The sequence below is a fragment of the Myotis myotis genome, unplaced genomic scaffold (genome assembly GCF_014108235.1).
Source record: "Myotis myotis isolate mMyoMyo1 unplaced genomic scaffold, mMyoMyo1.p scaffold_m19_p_3, whole genome shotgun sequence".
Lineage (NCBI taxonomy): Eukaryota > Metazoa > Chordata > Mammalia > Chiroptera > Vespertilionidae > Myotis > Myotis myotis.
Window position 1 is genome coordinate 179,304,196 of NW_023416335.1, and position 14,986 is coordinate 179,319,181.

Here is a 14,986-nt window from a genome sequence, read left to right on the forward strand (position 1 = left end):
AGTAGTGTAGGTCCTTAGGAATGACAAAACCAGAGAAAGGGAGTTTATGGATTGCTCAGTTCCTAAGGAGACCTAATTTCTGAAAATGGCTCTAAATACTTAAAGGAACATTTTACCATTAGAGAACAGACCAGAAGTTAAAAGTAAAGTTGCCAAAGACTTTCACCACATCATTCTACTATAAACATGTGAATGAGAAAGTTAAGGATCAGACCCAGTTGCTAGTTATGTTTCTATTTCTTACTGTCATAAAATAATCTGTGTGCTACCTTGAAAATCCCTTGGCTTAGGCTTTAAAAAATTGTTTTTACAGGAAAGAAAATTATCTTCTAAAGTGAAATCAAATAATTGCTATTGAATTTTACATCACAGGAGTCTTGTTCCCAAGTAAGCACAGTAGAACATTTCAACTACAAGAGTACCTCTGACTGTAAACATATTGTTAGCTCCCACAGATTCCTGCAAGAGCAATGCACAGATGGTGGATTATATTGAGATTCTTGAAGGGCTCTCCGCATGTTGACAATATTAGTTTATGCACGTGAGTAACATTGCTTAATTTGCAAAGAACAAAAAAACAAGAACATTTAGTGATAAAATAGAATGCCATTTGGACTATTATTGTTTTCATCATAGAAAATGCAAAGTTTGGGGTAAATATGTTTATCTCTGTTAATGGTATGGAAGCTTTGCAACAAAGACTGGCTGACTATAAATTGAGACTGATGATGGTCAGACATTATGTATAATATTGAAGCGCTATTCTACAAAAGCCTACATTTCTTGGGTAACAAAACTTTTAATATAGAAACTCCATAGATAATTTCTGAAGTCAACTCAAGAAACTAAAATAGACAGATCATACACTGAAATAGAGACATCTGAAATCATTCAATCTATTATTCCAGTAGAAAGGTAAAATATTCATTTTTTCATTCTGTTCATGCTTTAGACTAGAATTATTCTCTAAAAAGAGTTGGTGTTGTTTCACATGCCCATAAAAGTTTTCTAACTCTACATGGAACATTCATTTCTCTCAATCTTTCAGTTCAAGTAGCAGTGTTTCTAATGAAAAAATTTCACATTAAATGTATAACAAAATGACTTTGTGTTTCTCCTTTCACACACTGAGGAAATCACGCAGGAAAGGAAAATAAATCACTCTCTTTTGGGGTGAAAGCATTCATATTTGATAAGTGATTTGAAAGTAAAATGAGATTTTACATCAACATTTTACATTTTTAATGGACTTGTCTTTATTGGCATTCTTTTCAGGAAAGAGTTATTACTAAAAGAAATATGCACATAGAAAAATATGTATGACAAAGTATATTTATAGATAATTTGTGCTAGAGAAATGAAGAAATCTTGCAAAGTGAATATGAGAAAGAACCTAGTAATAAAAAGGTTCTAGGAGAGTATTATTAAAGACAAAAAACCCAAAAATGTTTTGCTTTATGTGAGCATAGGACTACAATTTATAAATACTATCTAGAGATATGAAGAAGGGGAAATAGCCAACTAGTCAGAGAGGGGAAAAAAATACAACAGAAAATGTTTTCTAAATTTCTGGTTTTAGAATGTTGTCTGTATCTTCATATGGCCCCCTGGATAGCTGTCAAGTCTGAGCTGGATTAGAAATGTGGTTACGGGATCTAAGATAAACTTTCTTTTACATTCCTGCTCCACCCCTGAAATTCTTTTCTACTGCATTTAAACATTGGTTGCCCATTAACTCAGCCTTTTTTTTTTATGTATTTAGAGGCCCTGGGCTCTAGTGAAATCTTATAAAACTGTTTATAACATATTCCACAGTGGAGAAAAAGCAAACTGACAAACGCCCCATGCCTTCACTCCCACCTCTGGCTTTGCATCCTTCTGGCTAGAGCTTTCTACAAAAACAGTGAAACTCTATTTCAGTGTTAACTGCTCTTGAGAACAGGCACAACACATGACCACCTTAGAGGATAACCAATTACAGATGTACTGTAGAGCATTTTGTAGGAAGGCATAGGATTTATATTCAGGGGATAATCTTGGCATACACTATATGCCAGGTACTAAACTACTCTCTGTCTCTATGGATGATGCAAAGATGAAAAGAACACAGTTATGTTTTCAAGGGGCTTACAATCATGTAGGGGATGTGAAATATTACAAGCAACTATAATAAAGATATATCTGCTAAGAAGCTTTGATTGCCTCATTTATTCATAGCCTCTTTCAAAGAAAAACAGCTTAAGATAGTTTCTTTATGCATATGGTATGCATATTCGTCACAGTGCTCTAAGATTGAATCTGAGACCAACACTGAAACCCAGAAGTGGTCTCAGGCACAGCTCTTCCAGAGAATGGAGCTGAAAACCGAGTCCTTCAGTGGCTCGCTTGATTACGTTCACCTTCCGAAAGTTTGAATGTGAGATATGTAGGGAGAGTCAGTTTGTTTGTAACATGGCTGGAGTTGAAGAAGCAGAGATAGAAGGTTATGAAGTTGCTGTGACAGCAGGAAAGTAGAATAAGGAGCGAGCAAGGATGTGCTATTGGAGTTGAAAGAATGGGTTTGGCCAGCTGAGCAGGTGGCTAGAACTTGTCAGCCTGGAGGGTCCCAAGCACTGCTATGTCCTGGATTCAGGTTCTGTTCTCTGCTGATTTGACTGTTGAGACTATTCTTCCTTTTAATTACTATGGAGCTTCACAATACATTCCTAGTAGCTGTGGGCTAACCTGGGTATGCCTATTCTTTGCTCACGGAGAAGGTCCCTCCAAACACTACAAAATAGTAGGAGGGATCAAAGGTTAAATGGTTGGCAGCACAATCCTTATCCTGCAATTTCAACATCAGACACTTAGAAGATCCACAGATATTTGAATGAATATTGAATAAGGGAAATGGGTCAAGTATAATGAGGGTTAAGAAGAGTGGAAATTATTTCTTGCTGAGAGAATCGGAGATAAGCTTTTATGAAGACACATCTGAGCAGGGCCTGGAAGTCAGAGGATGCTTAGTTAGGAGTGAAGGGTGGGACTTCTGCAAACATATGCTCTAAACATGGGACTTTTAAACTGTTTTTAAAAGTATTAATGTTGTCATGAAAGTTTTTAAGGTTACGATGAAAATACCCTGGAGAGAACATTATGAAAATAATAGTTAAAGGGTTGCATCTTTGAAGATATTCACTTCCCCCATAAACCCAAGGAATAGGTCTTACACCTCGGCCTATCCCTCTTCCCCATTACAACCTGTCTTGCATTTATACACATCTTCATTATTTATTTATTTATTTATATATAATAGCTCCTTATGATATGTAACACAGCAACGCTATGCACTCTTCTTTTAATTTATAGCAACGAGATTGCATGCAAGATGCAAAATCCCCTAACAGCTTGTTTCTTTAACAGCACATAAGGAACAATAATAACCACTCCACACATTGTTTACTACTTTGGGCAGTGGTGTTACCAAAACCTAGCCAGTCCCAAATTCTTTTTACAAAGTAATAATTTTTTCTCAGGTGCTCTGAAAATTCTTAGATTTGAAAGAAAACCAAAAGCAACCTACCTTGGGATGTGGAGTTTCATATGTTAATGTCTCAGTGCCTACCATTGCACCTTTGGGAATTTTATAAATTCACATTTCACACTGTGAACGCACATGCATGAAGCAGCCTGCCTCTGACCACCTGAAAGCAAACGCATGATGAATGGTTTTCAAATGTCCCACTCTAGAACTATTTGAAGAAGATGGGCCAACTGTCTATTGATAATGTCATCAAGGCTCTTTTTTTCTTTGTTTGGTAGGATTTTGGATTTTCCTTAGAAAAACGACCTGCCCAATGACTCTCAGTCTTCCTGAGACACAAACAATTGAAGTGATCACATCCATCACATCCTCCCGTGGGAACTAGCTGCCACTCCCACTCAAGAAAGCATATAAGAACCCATGTCAGCCTGAGAAACATGTGCCAGGAATAACTCTGAACATGAATTAAAATTTTTAAAGCCAACTTAAGAATGAAATACTTTAGTATTAATCACAAATGATTTGTGTATCTCCTCACAATTAAACACATCTCAACACCTTGCTTCGGTGAGAACTGCTACACTGATGATGTTATCACCACCAAGCATTACTCAGTGTCAGCAAAGTACACACACACACACCTTACTCCCCCACCATCCATACATGTGCACATTCCCAGTCGTAACCAGACACAGACTATGACACTTTCTCATTCTACCCTCTGTTTTCAAGCTCTATCAACAATTACAGACAATTGCATAGAATTTTGCTCTTTTATTTTTTAAAAAATTATTGATTGCTTTTAGGAAGAGAGAGAGGAAGGGAGAGACAGAGAAACACCAATGTGTTCCACTTATTTATGCATTCATTGCTTTATTTTTGTATGTGCCCTGACTAGGGATTAAACCCACAACCTTCGTGTATTGGGATGATGCTCTAACCAACTAAGTGACCCAGATAGGGCCAGGCTCTTTAATTTTATGTGTGAGTACAGTGAATCACAAAAAATTTTGATTTTGAAAATTAGTTTGGTTACTGAGGACTGACTTTGTTTGTCTGTGTTCCTGAAACTGATTTCAGGGTAATAGATATTCTAAGCCAGCGATGTTCAGCCTTTTGATTCATTCACACTGGACAGCTATTGTTGTGTTGGGTGTTTATTTGACAGACTAAGGGAAAAGAGGTCAGTGCTCCTGACTAAATAGTCAGGTTTTGCATGTTTTAAAAATTCTTGCGGCACACAAGTTTAAAATCGCTATTCTAAACCATCAAGAGAAAACAAGAAATATGCAAAATATGTTCCAAGGTAGTTAAATGCCTTCTCTCATATAACATCATGAGTATTTGCACACTGATCACCATTTTATCTATTAACAAAACACATTTGGGTAGTCTTGAGATTAACTTTTAACAAACAGTACAGCCCTAGCTGGTTTGGCTCAGTGAATAGAGGGTTGGCCTGCAGACTGAAGGGTCCTGGGTTTGATTCCAGTCAAGGGCACATGCCCGGGCTGTGGGCTGGATCCCCAGTGTGGAGTGTGCAGGAGGCAGTCAATCAATGATTCTCTCTCATCATTGATGTCTCTATCTCTCTCTGCTTCTCCCTTCCTCTCTGAAATCAATAAAAATATATTGTTGAAAAAAAGATTCTCTCTTTAAAACAAACAAAACAAACAAACAAAAGAAAAACAGTACAAGCTGCATACCATTCTGCAGCCAGGAGAAAGAGTGGGATGAGGATCCATTTGTCCGAGCTTGTGCAGGTAAAAGCATGTTTCAGGATGATTTTCTGGAAAAACGTATTTATATTTTAACATATTTTCTTGGTTGGCCACATTCTTATTTATTCAGACACACCGTCAATGTGCATTTTAGGATTTCTTTACTTTTTCATTCAACAAATGTTCTTGAGAATCTACTATGTGTTCTACTGTTAGGAATTCAACAGGAATAGAACACAAATCCTAGCTCTTGTATAGCTTAGTTTCTAGTTGAGGAAAGATAGATCTTGAGCAAATAAATAAGCAAAACACATATTGTGCGACAGATGGTGATTCTTTCCATGGAGACAAGAATGCAGGTAAAGGGAAACAAGAGTTCTGGAGTGAAAATTACAGTTCAAATAAGGTAATCAGGAACCTCACTGAGGAAGTGGCATTTCAGCAAAGACCTGAAGGAAGTGAGGGAGAGAATTCCGTAGTGATCTGAGGGAAAGAGCCTTCAAGTGAGTGTCTGCTGGTCTCTCCAGGGGGCAAGAGGAGGCCAGTGTGGCAACAAAAAAGCAAGCAAGGGGAAGAGGAGGAGGACACGTGATTAGGAAGCCAAGGGGGTCCCTGGTGGGCCATTGTGAGGGGTTTGCCTTAGAATGCAACAGGAACCTATTAGAGGAGTGACAAGGTTTGATTGTGACTGTCTTGAACATCAGTAGATGGGCTACAATATAAATACGATGTCACTTAGTGATGACTTCTATAGAGCCAAGGGGTTTTATGGAGCTGAGCTAAGATGTAGTGTCTGCGGAGTTTTACAGTTTTGGTATTTGTCCTGAAAAAAGGAAAGAAAGGAGGGAGGGAGGGAGCAAGGGAGGAACAAAGGAATGAAGGAAGAAAAAGAAAAGAAACCAACGATTGTTGAGACATTAAGAGTAGTAGCTTTCTGCTTGGGTGGTATGACTCAGTGGTTGAGTGTCGACCCATGAACTAGGCGGTCATGGTTAAATGCACATGCCCGGGTTTCGGGCTTGATCTCCAGTAGGGGGTGTGCAGGAGACAGTTGATGAATGTTTCTCACATCATTGATGTTTCTCTCTCTCTCTCTCTCTCTCTCTCTCTCTCTCTCTCTCTCTCTTTCTCTCTCTCTTTCTCCCTCTCCCTCTCCCTCTCCCTTCCTCTATGAGATCAATAAAAATATATTTTAAAAAAAGAAATAGTAACTTTACAACATTACCATGTTCCTGACAAACCTGGTAAATTAAAACAATCTGAAGAACATAGTGTATTTATAGTTACAAAAAAATACATGATAATTCTTTGGTTTTGCTCACAACTTTCCTTTAAGCCAACACAAATTGCTACTCTGCCAGTTAAACTCTCTGCAAAATGCACAAAATTTGTATTTGGAAACATTTCATTGGCATCCTGTAAGTTCAATTAATTAATGTCTGTAAAGTACTTTGAGATCATCAAGAACACAAAATTGACCTAAAAACAAGGGTTTCCAATGATTGCAAAGAAGTCCATTATTTGGGGCATCTGTTTTACCTCTACACATTATCTTAGCAATCATTTCTCCTGATCACCATTATCAACCGATGCTATCTCACAGAGACTCACAAGAGCTGGTCCTGAGAAGTAAAATGATAAATTTAGGAAAAGCTAATTATTGCATTGGTCTCTATTAAATTTGGCCTATTTTATTAGCAAAAAAATAAAAAATAAACAAATTTCTGTTGAACAGTTCTCAAAGTATAGTCCAGGCACCCTTGGGGATTTCAAGACATTTGTACTACACTTGATCTTAGTCAAATGTCTTGAAGCAATCAAGACATTTTTAGGTCTGCAAAGTCAAACCTGTATTCACAATAATACCAAGATGTTATTTTCTTTTTTCACTTTCATTTCTCTTATGAGTGTACAGTGACGTTTTCTAGAGGCTATGTGTGCTATCTAAACAGATGCAGGAGAAGATGTGAGACTTCTCTTTTCAAGCCAGACATGAAAGAGATTTGCAAGCCTGTTAAAGCAATGCTATTCTTCTCACTACTTTTTAAACTATAATTATTTTCATAAAGATGTTCTTCATGTTAAGATGTAATGAGTTTTTGTTATTTTAAGTGAATTAAATAAGGAAGTCAATACACGTTAAGTGTGTGAAAGGATCCTGAAATCCACTACTTTTGATAATCTTTGAACCATTACTTTTGAATGTACACTCCAAGAGGGCAGAGATTTTTGTGTTTTGTGAATCAATGAACAAATATTCCAAAGAGTACTTAGCATATAGTAACTGCTTAATAAACACTTGTTGAATGACTGACTGAATGAATGACTTATTACTATTAAGATGTTAGATGAACTAACATGGGCTTCTTAAGGGCAAATGGTAATATTTATGTTTGTTGAGGTTTGTGCATACATAGAATTATCTTATGCAGACATTACAATTATTTATGAAAGGGATTCAGAATAAAATGAAATAATCATTTATATTTCCATTTGCAACTTCTTCACACATTCACAGACCGCTAATATAAGAATTATGACTCTATCAGTGAAAACAAAGACGTTCCTCTGAGTTTTGAGCATGTGAAAGACTGGTCTTCTATTCTTTTTGGTACATTCACAAACTCCTACATCTTGGCTTTCAAGGGACACTTGACAAGACAAACAATCTTCCACAGAGACTAGAAGAATTCAGCAAAATAGTGACTTGCTTCTTTCAGTTGAGGACATATGGATACCAAATTAGATGTCTGATCCCAAAGGGACCTAATGCCTCTAGACTCTAAAATGTTAAATTGATGTGCACAAATAAAGCTCTATTTGAATGCACTTTACCATGAATGGAATAGAAGCACTTTACAACATATTTAAGAACTGTAATTAAGGAGAAAAGTCAAAAACTAGGAAAATCAGGCTTGTAAGCAATGGGTTGTCCAATGAGTACCTCCTTGGCGAATTAGAAGGAAGGGGTTTTAAAAAATACTTGTGATTTCTAATATTTCTAAAAAGAAAAACATTCAATGAAGTAATGTTGCGTTAGGGAGCTAGAAACAAAAGCAAGAGACTTTAATTGCAAAGTCCTTATTTTGAGTGGATTATGAGTCCTATTATTTTCTTTAGAGCAGCAAACCCACAGATTTTTATTAAGTGACTCCTACTCGCCTAGGTCTCTCTAGATATGGAGGATTCAGTGTTCCCTGGCTCATGAAATTTATATTTCAGGGAGGAAACAGACAAGCAAATACAGAAACAACCACGATAAGTTCAGGTATGATAAGCAGGATTAAACAAGTGTCTGTGTGAAGGAGTGATTTGTTGGAGAGTAGAAGGATAGGGTGGGGAGTGCTGATTTAGGGTAGGTGTTGGGGACTCTCTCCTGAAGTGGCAGTACTATTCTGACACCTGAAAGGCAAGAAGGAGCATCCTCAGCTGAGGAAATTGCTTGTTCAAGACCCTGAGGAGGGAATGAACGTGGTACATAGAGGGAAGAAAAAGGTGGCTAGTGTAGTTGGAGCCTAGTGAGGAAAGGGATCCATGATGTGTTCAGAAGTAGGGAAAAACTGCAGCATGAAATGAGTTAAACGCATTTTAATTTTCTTCTGAGAGCAATGAAAAGCCTTTAGAGAGCTTGATCTGGTCACATGATCCAATTTGCATTTTGAGAAGACTCAGTCTGGCTGCCCATGGGAAATGGATTGTAGGGAAGCTAGTATAGAGCCAGGGATCCATTAATGGATGACTGTCCCCCTGGGAGAGGGACAATGGATGGTAGCTTGGGATGTAGTGGTAGCAGTGAAGAAGAGAAGTGGACGGGTATGGATTGATTTGTTCTTTGTTGAAAGTAGTGTATGGAACTTGTTTGGCTCCTTGAAGGAGTTTAACAAATCGTAACTTATGTCACTGCTCCATTTTTAAGTGCATAGCTTGCAGAGACTCATGGATTTGTGCTAACTCACACAACTAGTAAATTTAGCCAGTGTACAATTCCCACTGCCACCAGGTACTGTTATACCATTCACAAAACCCATCCTCCGAGGCCTCTTCCCCTTCCAATCTTTTCTGCGTTTGTGACTGTTCTACTCTTCCTCAAGCATTGCTTTCATTGTGTTTACCTTGCTGATAAGGACATTATATGTAGTCATTGAGTAATTGCAGTGGACTATGCTTGTGTGGGTGGGTGGGGTTCACACACTTAAGATATGGCTCTCCCCTCTAGGATTTTAGAATTTACTTGGGGAGACATAAGTAAATCCGTATGGAATAATAGGCGGAGAAAAAAAGATGGCATAATTAACAAAGCTTTCATAAAGGAGGTCAGACTTGTTCTAGATCTTGAAAGAGAGGCAGAAAGACGCTGGGTGAAAAAGGAGCAAAGACACAGTAACCTAGTTTTGTACCACAGAGAGGAGGATTGCTTGAGGAGGAGAGAGTACCTGCTTTGGGGAGGTGGGAGACAAAGTCACAGGGCAGCATAGTGCCAGACAATGGATGCTAGCAAAAGCTAGGTACCGCCCTAGCCGGCTTGGCTCAGTGGATGGAGCGTCAGCCTGTGGATTGAAGGGTCCCAGGTTCGATTCCGGCCAAGGGCACATGCCTGGGTTGCGGGCTCGATCCCCAGTGCGGGGTGTGCAGGAGGCAGCTGATCAATTATTCTCTCTCATTGATGTTTCTATCTCTCTCTCCTTCTTCCTTCCTCTCTGAAATATATATATATATATATATATATATATATATATATATATATATATGTATATATACAAATATATATATGTGTATATATATATATATATATATATATATATATATATATATATATAGCTAGGTACCAAGAATTTGGCCTTGATTCAGTTGGATGCAAAGAGTTATTAAGATTTGTAAACAAGATTCACTCTTAGTGAAGGCTTAGCTAAGACCAGCGATCATTCTTCACTAAATTTCTAAGGTATTTATCATCAACTTTAGGTACTAAGCTTATTAATTCTTTGTACTTTTAAAATATATTATCTGTATGAGTGCAGCCTATATGGAGAAGGTACAGAGGAAATATTTGATGATGATGAAAGACATGTATAAGGAAGATTAATTTGGCAATAGCATATGGCCTGCATTGAAGAGAAGAAAGCCAGGACGTAGGAAAGTCATGAGGAAGTTGTTTCAGAAGTGCAGGTGTGAAGGAAAGAATGTGGAAGAGGCAGATAAGAAAAAATGCTTAGGAAACATAATTAAAGGGAGCTGTAATCAATTTGAATGCAGAGTGGGTTAAAAATTAATTTCAGTTTTTGAATATAAAGTTTTGAAGGACCATCATGCCCTTCAGGTAAGATGGAGAACTTGGGAGAGGGTATTAGTTTGGGAGGATTAAGAAGGGGAATTTGGCTTTGGACAGGCATTTGCTATGAGGACAGGGTATTCGTTTAGAAATGATCTAGGAACTGGGCTAGATGAGAATGAAGTGACTTTTAGAGACTGCTGAAGGTTCATTATGATTTCACTCACATGAACAAAAATGTATAGAGGTCCTACAATGTGCAAAGAGCTATAGGATATAGAGTTAAAATCAGCACGGACTTTGAGGAATTAACTGCCCACTAGGGAAAAGAGATATGCAAGAAAAGAATACAAAGTGAAATAAGAGTCAGAGGAGATATATGTTGGGTAAGTGAATTAAATAACACCTTAGTTAGTAGTACGAATTTCCCACGTGAGAAAACGGACTTCGAGTCCATCAAAGTATCCAGAGTTAGTTCCTCCTGTTTAACTTTCCCTGACTGTTGCGGAGCCTTATTCAAGCTCATAAGAGCTTTAATAGGCGAAATTTAGCTACATGGGCAAAGCAGCTGCCTGCTCCCAGTGGTGGCCTGCGAGGAGACTCTACCCCCTCCTGGGACAGGGTCTCTTTTTTACAGGGGGATAATAGTAAAAAGCATATGGTGGGTAGTCACGTAGATCACTACAAAGAACAATGCACTTCTAAGTTAACAGATAACATCACGCGGTTCTCCACACTCTACACATTCATTAACCTCCTTGCTAGGGCCTGACGATTATCTTTGGGCAGCATTCTGGCTTTCTGGGAAGTCAGTCAAACCTGAGGCTACAGGAAGTTAAACAGTCACAGAAAGTTAAACAGAGTCTCCAACATTTCCCAGCTGCCTTTAGTGCTGGAGTCATATTAAATCTATAAAGTGAGTTCCACTATAGCACCCAAAGGCAATGATCTCTAAACGAGGCACAAATAAGGCTGGCCACCAATTAGATGTCCCTTCAGGAAACTTGTGTCCAATAAAGGCCTTTCTTGTTGAAGAGTGAATGACAAGTGTATTCAGAGCCTCTCTCTTGGGGTGTTTTAAATTTAAGTCACAGAGAGTCGTCACTGGAAGCAGAGGTAGCAGAAGCTGAGACCGCTATGAGAAAGCAGCAGAGAGATGCTGATTCAGAAGAACTGCAATATTCTTCTAGTCTGGGCAACAGATGCTTGTTAACGAGGGGATGAGCAAGGCATCCCAGCCTGCTGCTGGATTGCAAGGACTGCAGTTGATTCTTGGAATGAGCAGTAGTTCTGGCTGATGCTATGACTTTCTGAAATGTCCTTATTGCCTTAAAATAAGCCCTCAGAGTCTACGGTGCTCTGAACATGTCCTGGCATTTTACATATCGTAAGAGCCCAACTAACACAAGGGTATTCCTGTGGTTTGCTTTGATTACATCTGCAGAAGAGGGTACCTTATAAAGGAAAGGGTCAGGGTGATCTTTATAAGGCAAGATCAAAAGCATGTGGGCATGTGCATGTGTGTATGTGGCTGCCTTCCCAGAAGAGTGTAATGGGAGAGGGTAGAAATACAGTTGCATCTTAGAGCAAGCCTGGAACCCCCGGGTTCATACTTTTGCTACCCTTCTCACTCTTTACCCATCGTGAGCACAGTCCAGGACTGTGTGCATGTCCTGGGGGAGAGCAATGAAAGGAAGAGCCAGGAAGACTGCTCAATGGAGTCACCAGGCGTGAGGAAGAGAAAGCCCCCAAAAGCAGAAAGTGCAGCTTCCCAGAGGAGAAGAGAGGAATTTGAGTAGTATCTAGATCAGTGGTTCTCAACCTTGGCTGCACATTAGAATCACCTGGGAATCTTTTTAAAATCCTGATTTCTGGGCCTCATCCTCTGGAAATTCTGTTTCTTTGTTATGGGGTGGGGCCACAACATTAGTAACAAAGAAACAGAATTTCCGGAGGATGAGGCCCAAAAATCAGGATTTTAAAAAGATTCCCAGGTGATTCTAATGTGCAGCCAAGGTTGAGAAGCACTGATCTAGATGAAAGTTTCCAATGTACAGACTGCTGATCACAGGTTTAAGATCACATGATTTGATAAAAATGAAGATTTCTGGTTCACCTTAGACCACCTGAATGGGATATTTGGATGAGGGGCCTAGGAACTTGCATTTTTCTAAGTATGTCAAGTGCTTCATGAGTACTTACCTTTGAAATCCACTGCTCTGAGCCCACGGTAAAGGACGTGTTAGGGAGGCTGCTGGCTTCTGAGAAAGCACCCAGGACTGACTGGCGGACAGGCTTGACAGAGCTTATGTGTGCATTGCTGTAGACGGGAAAGGAAGGAAGGATAAAGTGATCTGCAAATGAAGCTGGATGATAACTGAGACCACATGAATGTATTCGGTTTCTGCTAATGCCAGAATTTTCATAATCAGCATAAAAGTGCAATATAAAGCTGCTCCCTCCCCTCTATATTTGTCCTTTTAAGATTTATGGAGGACTAACTCCAGGGAGAACATTGTATTAACAGCTGAAAGAGAGGACAAAAGCTCATCATGTACTTGAAGCTGGACAAAATAAATCAGTGATTCATATTTAAGTGACTACAAAACAACACACAAGTAAGTGAAAATTCATTCACTTAACAAAAACTCACTGTGTCCATTATGCGCCGACTCTTTTCTGGACTTCCCAGGGTGTGGTTTTTCAGGTGGTGGCCTGGGTGAGCTTAAAGGCAGATTTTGTAAGAAGGTGAAAACAGAGATTAGAGAGAGTTTAAGGCACTGGTTCTAAGTGCAGATTTAGAGTCACAGATTTCAGGAGGGTACACCGTCAATATTCCACAAATATTTATTGAGTGCCTATTGTATTGTAGGCACTGGGAATACAGCTTTAGGTAAAAAAGACACCCCCCCTCCAAAAAAAAAAAAATACCTGCTCTCATGGAGCTTATGTACTGGTGGGAGAAATGAAAAAAAAAAAAAGCTTACATAGTATATTAGAAGGTGATAATTGCTCTAGAGAAAAAGCAGGAAGAGAGATAGATTTGGGAGAAGGAGGGAGAGATACAATATCATAGATGATCTTTTGGGAGGAACTCGTTGGGACACATTTGAACAAAGATTTGTAAGTAGGTGTTGGAGGGAGCTTTGGGGATTTATAGTGCATGTGTGTTCCGCTTCCTGTCTTCTGCCTCTTCCACCTGGTGCCAATCGGTAAGAGAGGGAGACCCAAACAAGCTTTGCAGATCACAGCCCACAGAAGGAGTAGGAAGAAAGGATGACAGGTGGTGTGAGGTTGATGAACAGTCATAATAGTTGGGGTTTAAAATAATTGTCTTATTCGTGTTGTAGGATGTGGGCCATTTACCTTTCTAGCTAGTTTATCCACAGCAGATTCTGGGTTAGTGCTAGCAGGTTTAATTGTCCCATTGTCCAATGTGTGAACTCCCTGAATGTTAACTGATGAGTCTCAATCTTCTAATTAATGTTTGAGTAATTCTCCTCGGGTCCAAACTATCAAGGACATTTCTGCGTAAAAATAATGAGCCTTCGGATGGTGCCCTCAGGGGCAATGGGTGTATTGGGGGTCCCTGCTTAGAGTGACCTGTGATGAAACAGCAAAAGCAAAACAACAGACCCGTGGAGTGATAAAACGGCTCGCCGGGTTTGTTAGGGCTTGGGGCTAGGTTCCCAGCCCCAGTGAGGCGGGTGAGAACCCAGCCGAGATCTGAAAGCCCTGGGGTGGGGGGGCGTCTGCCCCATCCCCCCCCCCCCCCCCCCGCGGTGGGCGCCTGCCTGTTTATTTACGTGCAAGCAATGGTAGTAAGTGAATGTGAACAAGTGTAGGCAGATCCCGAGGGACGACGAGATCTTCGCAGCTTCTCCGTGCAGAAGCGATAAGGGTGAGGCAGGCTCGCGGACAGCGTGCGTGTGGCCGACCCCAGGCGGCTGGGGTCCGAATCTGCGGCTGCGGGTTGGGCTCTGCGGCGAGAGCCTGGGGGCGGGGCGGGGCGGGCCGCCGCGTGGGTCCACCAGTAACCCCCCTGCCCCGCCGGCCGGCCGGCCTCGGCCCCACCCCCACCTCCCCGCCCTCCGCGGCCCGGCCCCGCTTCTCCTCCCCGCCTCGTTCTCTTCCCTCTTCCCACACCGCCCTCCGCCGCTCCCTCCCCGCACGCCCGCCCGCCGGAGAGGAATCGAGCGCCGAGCGCATCGATAGCCCCCGCCCTCGGCGGCCGCCCGGCCCGGGGCCCATCGGTGCGCTCGGCGCTCGATTTCCCTAGGCGGCGGCCGCGGCGGCGGAGGCAGAGCGGCGCGGTGGCGGCGGCGGCGGCGGCTGCTCGGCCAGCACTCCGGGCCCCCGCCATTTCCGACTGGGCGCGAGCGCGGTGCGGGCACTGAAGGCGGCGGCGGGGGCCAGAGGCGCGGCGGCTCCCAGGTGCGGGAGCGAGGTACGGAGCGGACCTCCCCTCCAGGG

At 41.0% G+C, this 14,986-nt stretch overlaps 1 protein-coding gene and 1 long non-coding RNA gene across 5 annotated transcripts in view; one reads left to right on the top strand and one right to left on the bottom strand.

Annotated features, from left to right (window-relative positions):
• Positions 1-2,507: 2,507 nt before the first annotated feature.
• LOC118651332 lies at positions 2,508-14,531 on the bottom strand. The gene is made up of 7 exons (XR_004966199.1): positions 14,320-14,531; positions 13,880-14,040; positions 13,167-13,237; positions 12,716-12,833; positions 5,230-5,312; positions 3,563-3,683; positions 2,508-2,984 (listed from the first exon to the last, which is right to left on the bottom strand). It is a non-coding gene; the product is annotated as an uncharacterized LOC118651332 (long non-coding RNA).
• A 267-nt stretch (positions 14,532-14,798) lies between these two features.
• The window catches only part of KRAS (KRAS proto-oncogene, GTPase), a 42,177-nt gene continuing 41,989 nt past the window's right edge, over positions 14,799-14,986 (top strand). Inside the window, exon 1 of one of the 4 annotated variants that reach the window (XM_036296735.1) lies at positions 14,799-14,960. The gene's annotated coding sequence lies outside the window, so the exon portion shown is untranslated. The remainder of the gene's footprint in view (positions 14,961-14,986) is intronic. The other 3 variants (XM_036296736.1, XM_036296734.1, XM_036296733.1) reach the window with 3 other exon arrangements.